Here is an 8,864-nt window from a genome sequence, read left to right on the forward strand (position 1 = left end):
CACAAATGATAAAAGTTAAAAGTAAGACATTTTCTTACTTCAGATGAGACTGAGAGTTTGTGTAGTGACTTGCGCTGGTTCAAGCAAACAAACAAACAGGGCATTTTCCTTCATTGGGGTTCATCGTGGAACATCCTGAAAGACCCATTCCATCCCGGGCACTGCCACCTAGAGCTGCTACCCTCGGGCAGACGCTATAGGGTGCTAAAACGGGCACAAATAGACTAAAAAACAGTTTTTACCCAAGAGCCATAGTAGCATTAAACAGGCCCTGAGTGAGCACAATGTGTCCGTCATGTCCTCATGTATCATGTCTTTTTATTTGTCGGACTATAATGTGCAATAATGTTGTATGTGTATATGTATATATATATATGCATATGTATGGATATATGCATGTGTGTGGATATATAGATATATATAGATACATATCTTCTTATCTTTTTTACTATTTACAAACCCCGTTTCCATATGAGTTGGGAAATTGTGTTAGATGTAAATATAAACGGAATACAATGATTTGCAAATCCTTTTCAACCCATATTCAATTGAATGCACTACAAAGACAAGATATTTAACGTTCAAACTCATAAACTTTATTTTTATTTTGCAAATAATAATTAACTTAGAATTTCATGGCTGCAACACGTGCCAAAGTAGTTGGGAAAGGGCATGTTCACCACTGTGTTACATGGCCTTTCCTTTTAACAACACTCAGTAAACATTTGGGAACTGAGGAGACACATTTTTGAAGCTTCTCAGGTGGAATTCTTTCCCATTCTTGCTTGATGTACAGCTTAAGTTGTTCTATTTTAGGCTTCATAATGCACCACATATTTTCAATGGGAGACAGGTCTGGACTACAGGCAGGCCAGTCTAGTACCCGCACTCTTTTACTAAGCCACGTTGATGTAACACGTGGCTTGGCATTGTCTTGCTGAAATAAGCAGGGGCGTCCATGGTAACGTTGCTTGGATGGCAACATATGTTGCTCCAAAACCTGTATGTACCTTTTTAGCATTAATGGTGCCTTCACAGATGTGTAAGTTACCCATGTCTTGGGCACTAAAACACCCCCATACCATCACACATGCTGGCTTTTCAACTTTGCGCCTATAACAATCCGGATGGTTCTTTTCCTCTTTGGTCAGGAGGACACGACGTCCACAGTTTCCAAAAACAATTTGAAATGTGGACTGGTCAGACCACAGAACACTTTTCCAGTTTGTATCAGTCCATCTTAGATGAGCTCAGGCCCAGCGAAGCCGACGGCGTTTCTGGGTGTTGTTGATAAACGGTTTTCGCCTTGCATAGGAGAGTTTTAACTTGCACTTACAGATGTAGCGACCAACTGTAGTTACTGACTGTGGGTTTCTAAAGTGTTCCTGAGCCCATGTGGTGATATCCTTTACACACTGATGTCGCTTGTTGATGCAGTACAACCTGAGGGATCGAAGGTCACGGGCTTAGCTGCTTACGTGCAGTGATATTTCCAGATTCTCTGAACCCTTTGATGATATTATGGAGCGTAGATGGTGAAATCCCTAAATTCCTTGCAATAGCTGGTTGAGAAAGGTTTTTCTTAAACCGTTCAACAATTTGCTCACGCATTTGTTGACAAAGTGGTGACCCTCCCCTTGTCCTTGTTTGTGAACGACTGAGCATTTCATGGAAGCTGCTTTTATACCCAATCATGGCACCCACCTGTTCCCAATTTGCCTGTTCACCTGTGGGATGTTCCAAATAAGTGTTGGATGAGCATTCCTCAACTTTATCAGTATTTATTGCCACCTTTCCCAACTTTTGTCACGTGTTGCTGGCATCAAATTCTAAAGTTAATGATTATTTGAAAAAAAATTTTTTTTTTTATTATGCATTGTTATGATAACAATGCATAATGTTACACATATTTGTATCATAAATGTTTGTACGACTTCCCTTTAACGAGTAAAATTGCTAAAAGTGTCGTCGTCGTCCCCCCCGCCAAACAACGCTGTTTGGAACAGATCCTTCCTGTTTCTACAATTCCCCAAAAGATCATCTGAACAAAGAACACTGTGGTCCATTTCACTCCAGGTTTAGTGTATAACAGTTGGAAGGAAGATGTGTCGTCCTCTTCCTTGACTGATCTCAAGTCAGAGTGCTAAGAAAAAAAAAAAACATACTTGACGCCTCTCCAGAAAAAGGCAATTTATGTTGCTGCCAAAGTTTCTCTTGGACACACACACACACACACACACACACACACACACACACACACACACACACACACACACACACACACACACACACACACACACACACACACACACACACACACACACACACTTGTATTTCTTACCTTCTTGAGACCTCTGGAAAAAAAGGCCTACCTCTTTAGGACCCCCCTTTCTAGATATATAAAGATTTGTATTTACCACATTAATAATATATACAAACTATGCAAATGTAAAAAAGCTTGTTGTGAAAAATGAGATGGAATTTCACGAGCAAAGGGTCACCATTTCACAAGAAAAAGGTCACAATTTCACAAGAAAAACGTAGACTTTTGGCAGTATTATAATAAAAGTTGTAATTTTACTCAACGCAAGTCAAAATTTTACAAGAAATACTGAACATTTGGGCAATATTATGACAAAAGTTGGACTTGTACTCAATAACAGTCTCAATTTTACAAGAAAAGCTTACAATTTTGGCAAGTTTATGAAGAGAGTCGTAATTTTACGCGACAAAAGTCACAATTTTATAAGAAAACTTAAAAATGTGAGCAATACTATAATAATTATCTGAGTTTTACTCCAAAAAATTTCACTATTTTACAAAAACAACAAATAAATTGGCAATATTGTGATAAAGGTCAGAATTTTATATGACAAATGTCACAATTTTACATGAAAAAATAATAATTTTACGAGAAAATGTTGCAATATTACAGAAACAGAAGGAATATGAGAAATTGTTCCCAATTTTATAAGAAAGGAGTTGACACATTGTGAGAAAAAGACTGCTTTTAGTTATTTATTTATTTAGTTTGTAATTGGTTTTTAATCTTCATTATTTACTTCAAGTTATTACAATATGTCTCTATATACGTATTTATTTATTTTTTTAAAAAATTTATTCTGGCCAAAGAGGGCGCATTTCAATTTCACAAGAAAAATTTAGAATTTTGGCAGTATTATAATAAAAGTTGTCATTTTACCCAACGCAAGTCAAAATTTTACAAGAAAAACTGAACATTTGTGCAATATTATGACAAAAGTTGGAATTGTACTCAATAACAGTCTCAATTGTACAAGAAAAGCTTACAATTTTGGCAAGTTTATGAAAAGAGTCGTAGTTTTACTCGACAAAAGTCACAATTTTATAAGAAAACTAAAACATTTGGGCAATACTATAATAATAATCGGAATTTTACTTGACAAAAGTCATAATTTTACTCAAAAAAATGTCACTGTTTTACAAAAAACCCAAAAAATTGATGATATTGTGATAAAAGTCTGAATTTTATATGACAAATGTCACAATTTTGCATGAAAAAGTAGTAATTTTTACGTGAAAAAGTAATAATTTTACGAGAAAATGTTACAATATTACAGAAACAGAAAGAATATGAGAAATTGTTCCCAATTTTATATGAAAGGAGTTGACACATTGTGAGAAAAAGACTGCTTTTAGTTATTTATTTATTTTGTTTGTAATTGTTTTTTAATCTTCATTATTTACTTCAAGTTGTTACAGTATGTCTCTACATACGTATTTATTTTATTTAAAAAAAAAAAATTCTGGCCAAAGAGGGTGCATTTCAATTTCACAAGAAAAACGTATAGAATTTTGGCAGTATTAAAATAAAAGTTGTCATTTTACCCAACGCAAGTCAAAATTTTACAAGAAAAACTGAACATTTGTGCAATATTATGACAAAAGTTGGAATTGTACTCAATAACAGTCTCAATTGTACAAGACAAGCTTACAATTTTGGCAAGTTTATGAAAAGAGTCGTAGTTTTACTCGACAAAAGTCACAATTTTATAAGAAAACTAAAAAATGTGGGCAATACTATAATAATAATCTGAATTTTACTTGACAAAAGTCATAATTTTACTCAAAAAAATGTCACTGTTTTACAAAAAACCCAAAAAATTGATGATATTGTGATAAAAGTCTGAATTTTATATGACAAATGTCACAATTTTGCATGAAAAAGTAGTAATTTTTACGTGAAAAAGTAATAATTTTACGAGAAAATGTTACAATATTACAGAAACAGAAAGAATATGAGAAATTGTTCCCAATTTTATATGAAAGGAGTTGACACATTGTGAGAAAAAGACTGCTTTTAGTTATTTATTTATTTTGTTTGTAATTGTTTTTTAATCTTCATTATTTACTTCAAGTTGTTACAGTATGTCTCTACATACGTATTTATTTTATTTAAAAAAAAAAAATTCTGGCCAAAGAGGGTGCATTTCAATTTCACAAGAAAAACGTATAGAATGTTGGCAGTATTAAAATAAAAGTTGTCATTTTACCCGACGTAAGTCAAAATTTTACAAGAAAAACTGAACATTTGTGCAATATTATGACAAAAGTTGGAATTGTACTCAATAACAGTCTCAATTGTACAAGAAAAGCTTACAATTTTGGCAAGTTTATGAAGAGAGTCGTAATTTTATGTGACAAAAGTCACAATTTTATAAGAAAACTTAAAAATTTGGGCAATACTATAATAATAATCTGAATTTTACTTGACAAAAGTCATAATTTTACTCAAAAAAATGTCACTATTTTACAAAAAAAAACAAAAAATTTATGATAATGTGATAAAAGTCAGAATTTTATATGACAAATGTTACAATTTTGCATGAAAAAGTAATAATTTTTACATGAAAAAGTAATAGTTTTACGAGAAAATGTTGCAATATTACAGAAACAGAAAGAATATGAGAACTTGTTCCCAATTTTATAAGAAAGGAGTTGACACATTGTGAGAAAAAGACTGCTTTTAGTTATTTATTTATTTTGTTTGTAATTGGTTTTTAATCTTCATTATTTACTTCAAGTTGTTACAGTATGTCTCTACATACGTATTTATTTTATTTAAAAAAAATTAATTCTGGCCAAAGAGGGCGCATTTCAATTTCACAAGAAAAATGTAGAATTTTGGCAGTATTAAAATAAAAGTTGTCATTTTACCCAACGCAAGTCAAAATTTTACAAGAAAAACTGAACATTTGTGCAATATTATGACAAAAGTTGGAATTGTACTCAATAACAGTCTCAATTGTACAAGAAAAGCTTACAATTTTGGCAAGTTTATGAAAAGAGTCGTAGTTTTACTCGACAAAAGTCACAATTTTATAAGAAAACTAAAACATTTGGGCAATGCTATAATAATAATCGGAATTTTACTTGACAAAAGTCATAATTTTACTCAAAAAAATGTCACTGTTTTACAAAAAAAACAAAAAATTGATGATATTGTGATAAAAGTCTGAATTTTATATGACAAATGTCACAATTTTGCATGAAAAAGTAGTAATTTTTACGTGAAAAAGTAATAATTTTATGAGAAAATGTTGCAATATTACAGAAACAGAAAGAATATGAGAAATTGTTCCCAATTTTATAAGAAAGGAGTTGACACATTGTGAGAAAAAGACTGCTTTTAGTTATTTATTTATTTTGTTTGTAATTGTTTTTTAATCTTCATTATTTACTTCAAGTTGTTACAGTATGTCTCTACATACGTATTTATTTTATTTAAAAAAAAAAAAAATTCTGGCCAAAGAGGGTGCATTTCAATTTCACAAGAAAAACGTATAGAATTTTGGCAGTATTATAATAAAAGTTGTCATTTTACAAGAAAAACTGAACATTTGTGCAATATTATGACAAAAGTTGGAATTGTACTCAATAAAAGTCGCAATTTTACAAGAAAAGCTTACAATTTTGGCAAGTTTATAAAGAGAGTCGTAATTATACGCGACAAAAGTCACAATTTTATAAGAAAACTTAAAAATTTGGGCAATACTATAATAATAATCGGAATTTTACTTGACAAAAGTCATAATTTTACTCAAAAAAATGTCACTATTTTACAAAAAAACCCAAAAAATTGATGATATTGTGATAAAAGTCAGAATTTTATATGACAAATGTCACAATTTTGCATGAAAAAGTAATAATTTTTACATGAAAAAGTAGTAATTTTACAAGAAAATATTGCAATATTACAGAAACAGAAAGAATATGAGAAATTGTTCCCAATTTTATAAGAAAGAAGTTGACACATTGTGAGAAAAAGACTGCTTTTAGTTATATATATATTTTTTGTTTGTAATTGGTTTTTAAACTTCATTATTTACTTCAAGTTATTACAGTATGTCGCTATATCCGTAATTTTTTTTTATTTTTTTAATTAATTCTGGCCAAAGAGGGCACATTTCAATTTCACAAGAAAAACGTAGAATTTTGGCAGTATTATAATAAAAGTTGTCATTTTACCCAAAGCAAGTCAAAATTTTACAAGAAAAACTGAACATTTGTGCAATATTATGACAAAAGTTGGAATAGTACTCAATAAAAGTCGCAATTTTACAAGAAAAGCTTACTATTTTGGCAAGTTTATGAAGAGAGTCGTAATTTTACGCGACAAAAGTCACAATTTTATAAGAAAAGTAAAAAATTTGGGCAATACTATAATAATAATCGGAATTTTACTTGACAAAAGTCATAATTTTACTCAAAAAAATGTCACTGTTTTACAAAAAACCCAAAAAATTGATGATATTGTGATAAAAGTCTGAATTTTATATGACAAATGTCACAATTTTTCGTGAAAAAGTAATAATTTTACGAGAAAATGTTGCAATATTACAGAAACAGAAAGAATATGAGAAATTGTTCCCAATTATATAAGAAAGAAGTTGACACATTGTGAGAAAAAGACTGCTTTTAGTTATAACATTGTTTTTGTTTGTAATTGGTTTTTAATCTTCATTATTTACTTCAAGTTATTACAGTATGTCGCTATATACGTATTTTTTTATTTTTTTAAAAATTAATTCTGGCCAAAGAGGGCACATTTCAATTTCACAAGAAAAACGTAGAATTTTGGCAGTATTATAATAAAAGTTGTCATTTTACCCAAAGCAAGTCAACATTTTACAAGAAAAACTGAACATTTGTGCAATATTATGACAAAAGTTGGAATAGTACTCAATAAAAGTCTCAATTTTAGAAGAAAAGCTTACAATTTTGGCAAGTTTATGAAGAGAGTCGTAATTTTACGCGACAAAAGTCACAATTTTATAAGAAAACTAAAAAATGTGGGCAATACTATAATAATAATCGGAATTTTACTTGACAAAAGTCATAATTTTACTCAAAAAAATTTCACTATTTTACAAAAAAAAAAAAAAAAATTGATGATATTGTGATAAAAATCAGAATTTTATATGACAAATGTCACAATTTTGCATGAAAAAGTAATAATTTTTACAGGAAAAAGTAATAATTTTGCGAGAAAATGTTGCAATATTACAGAAGCAGAAAGAATATGAGAAATTGTTCCCAATGATATAAGAAATAAGTTGACACATTGTGAGAAAAAGACTGCTTTTAGTTATAAAAATTTTTTTGTTTGTAATTGGTTTTTAATCTTCATTATTTACTTCAAGTTATTACAGTATGTCTCTATATACATATTTTTTAATTTTTTTTTATTAATTTTGGCCAAAGAGGGCGCATTTCAATTTCTTACACACACTTGTTATTTCATACGTTGACCAAAGGGGGCACACTTTTAAAACCGACACAGAGTCAATTGGAAAAATCCCTCCTTTTTGGGAACACCCTAATTTTGATAGATTTCACCACCAGGGGTGCAAATGAGACATTCTCTATTAGATGCAATGGTTTTCCGTATTGGGACCATGATTTATGTCCTAACTTGTTCACCGGTCCTCATATGGACGGTACTTCTCCGTGTTGATGTCTCAAGAAGGGTAGAAATACAAGAACACACACACACACACACACGCAATTATTATCGAAGCTCACACATCCTCTTCAGTCTTTGCACACTGACTCCCTCCCTCCATGCAATTAATGGCGGATCGCTTTCTCGGCCTCACGCTGACACTCAGCTTTGAAGGAGTGGCGCTCTCCAGCAAAGTAAAGGAAGGACACTCTGCTTCCTTTAAAAAAAAAAAAAGAGAGTGAAACACACAGCAGTTCAAATTTAGGTGGAATAAGACGAGACAGTGATGGAAAAAGGCTCTCCGCAGACACTTCATTAGGCACACCTGCACGATCTGATGAGAATGAGAATTTTTTGTTCTTATTTAAACATTTTAATATTTTGCGTTTATTTGTTTTTGTATGCTGTCTTTTATTGTTTTATTTATTTATATGCTGTCATTCATTTTATTTGTGTATGTTGTCATTATTTTAATATTCATTTTATGTTATTTAAAAAAAGCGTATGCTGTCTTTATTTTATGCTGACTTTTAGATGATTGTTTGTATGCCGTCGTTTATGATTATAAAATGTTGTGTTTTATTATATTATTTATTTGTATGCCGGCTTGTATTATTATTAAATGTTGTGTTTTATTACTGTATTTATTTATATGCCGTCTATTAAAATTATTTTATTTTTGGATGATGTTTTTTATTTTTTGTAAAATGTATTTTATTTTTGTACACTGTTTTATATTATTGAATTTTTGTATGCTGTCTTTTATTATTTTGTTTTTTTTATGCAGGTACACTTTCTTTATTTTTTATATGATGTCTTTATTTTATTTTTCCATGTGGTTTTTATTATTATGTGTCTGTATGCTATCTTTTATTGTTTT

The sequence above is a fragment of the Entelurus aequoreus genome, linkage group LG08, assembly GCF_033978785.1.
Source record: "Entelurus aequoreus isolate RoL-2023_Sb linkage group LG08, RoL_Eaeq_v1.1, whole genome shotgun sequence".
NCBI classification, from domain to species: Eukaryota; Metazoa; Chordata; class Actinopteri; order Syngnathiformes; family Syngnathidae; genus Entelurus; species Entelurus aequoreus.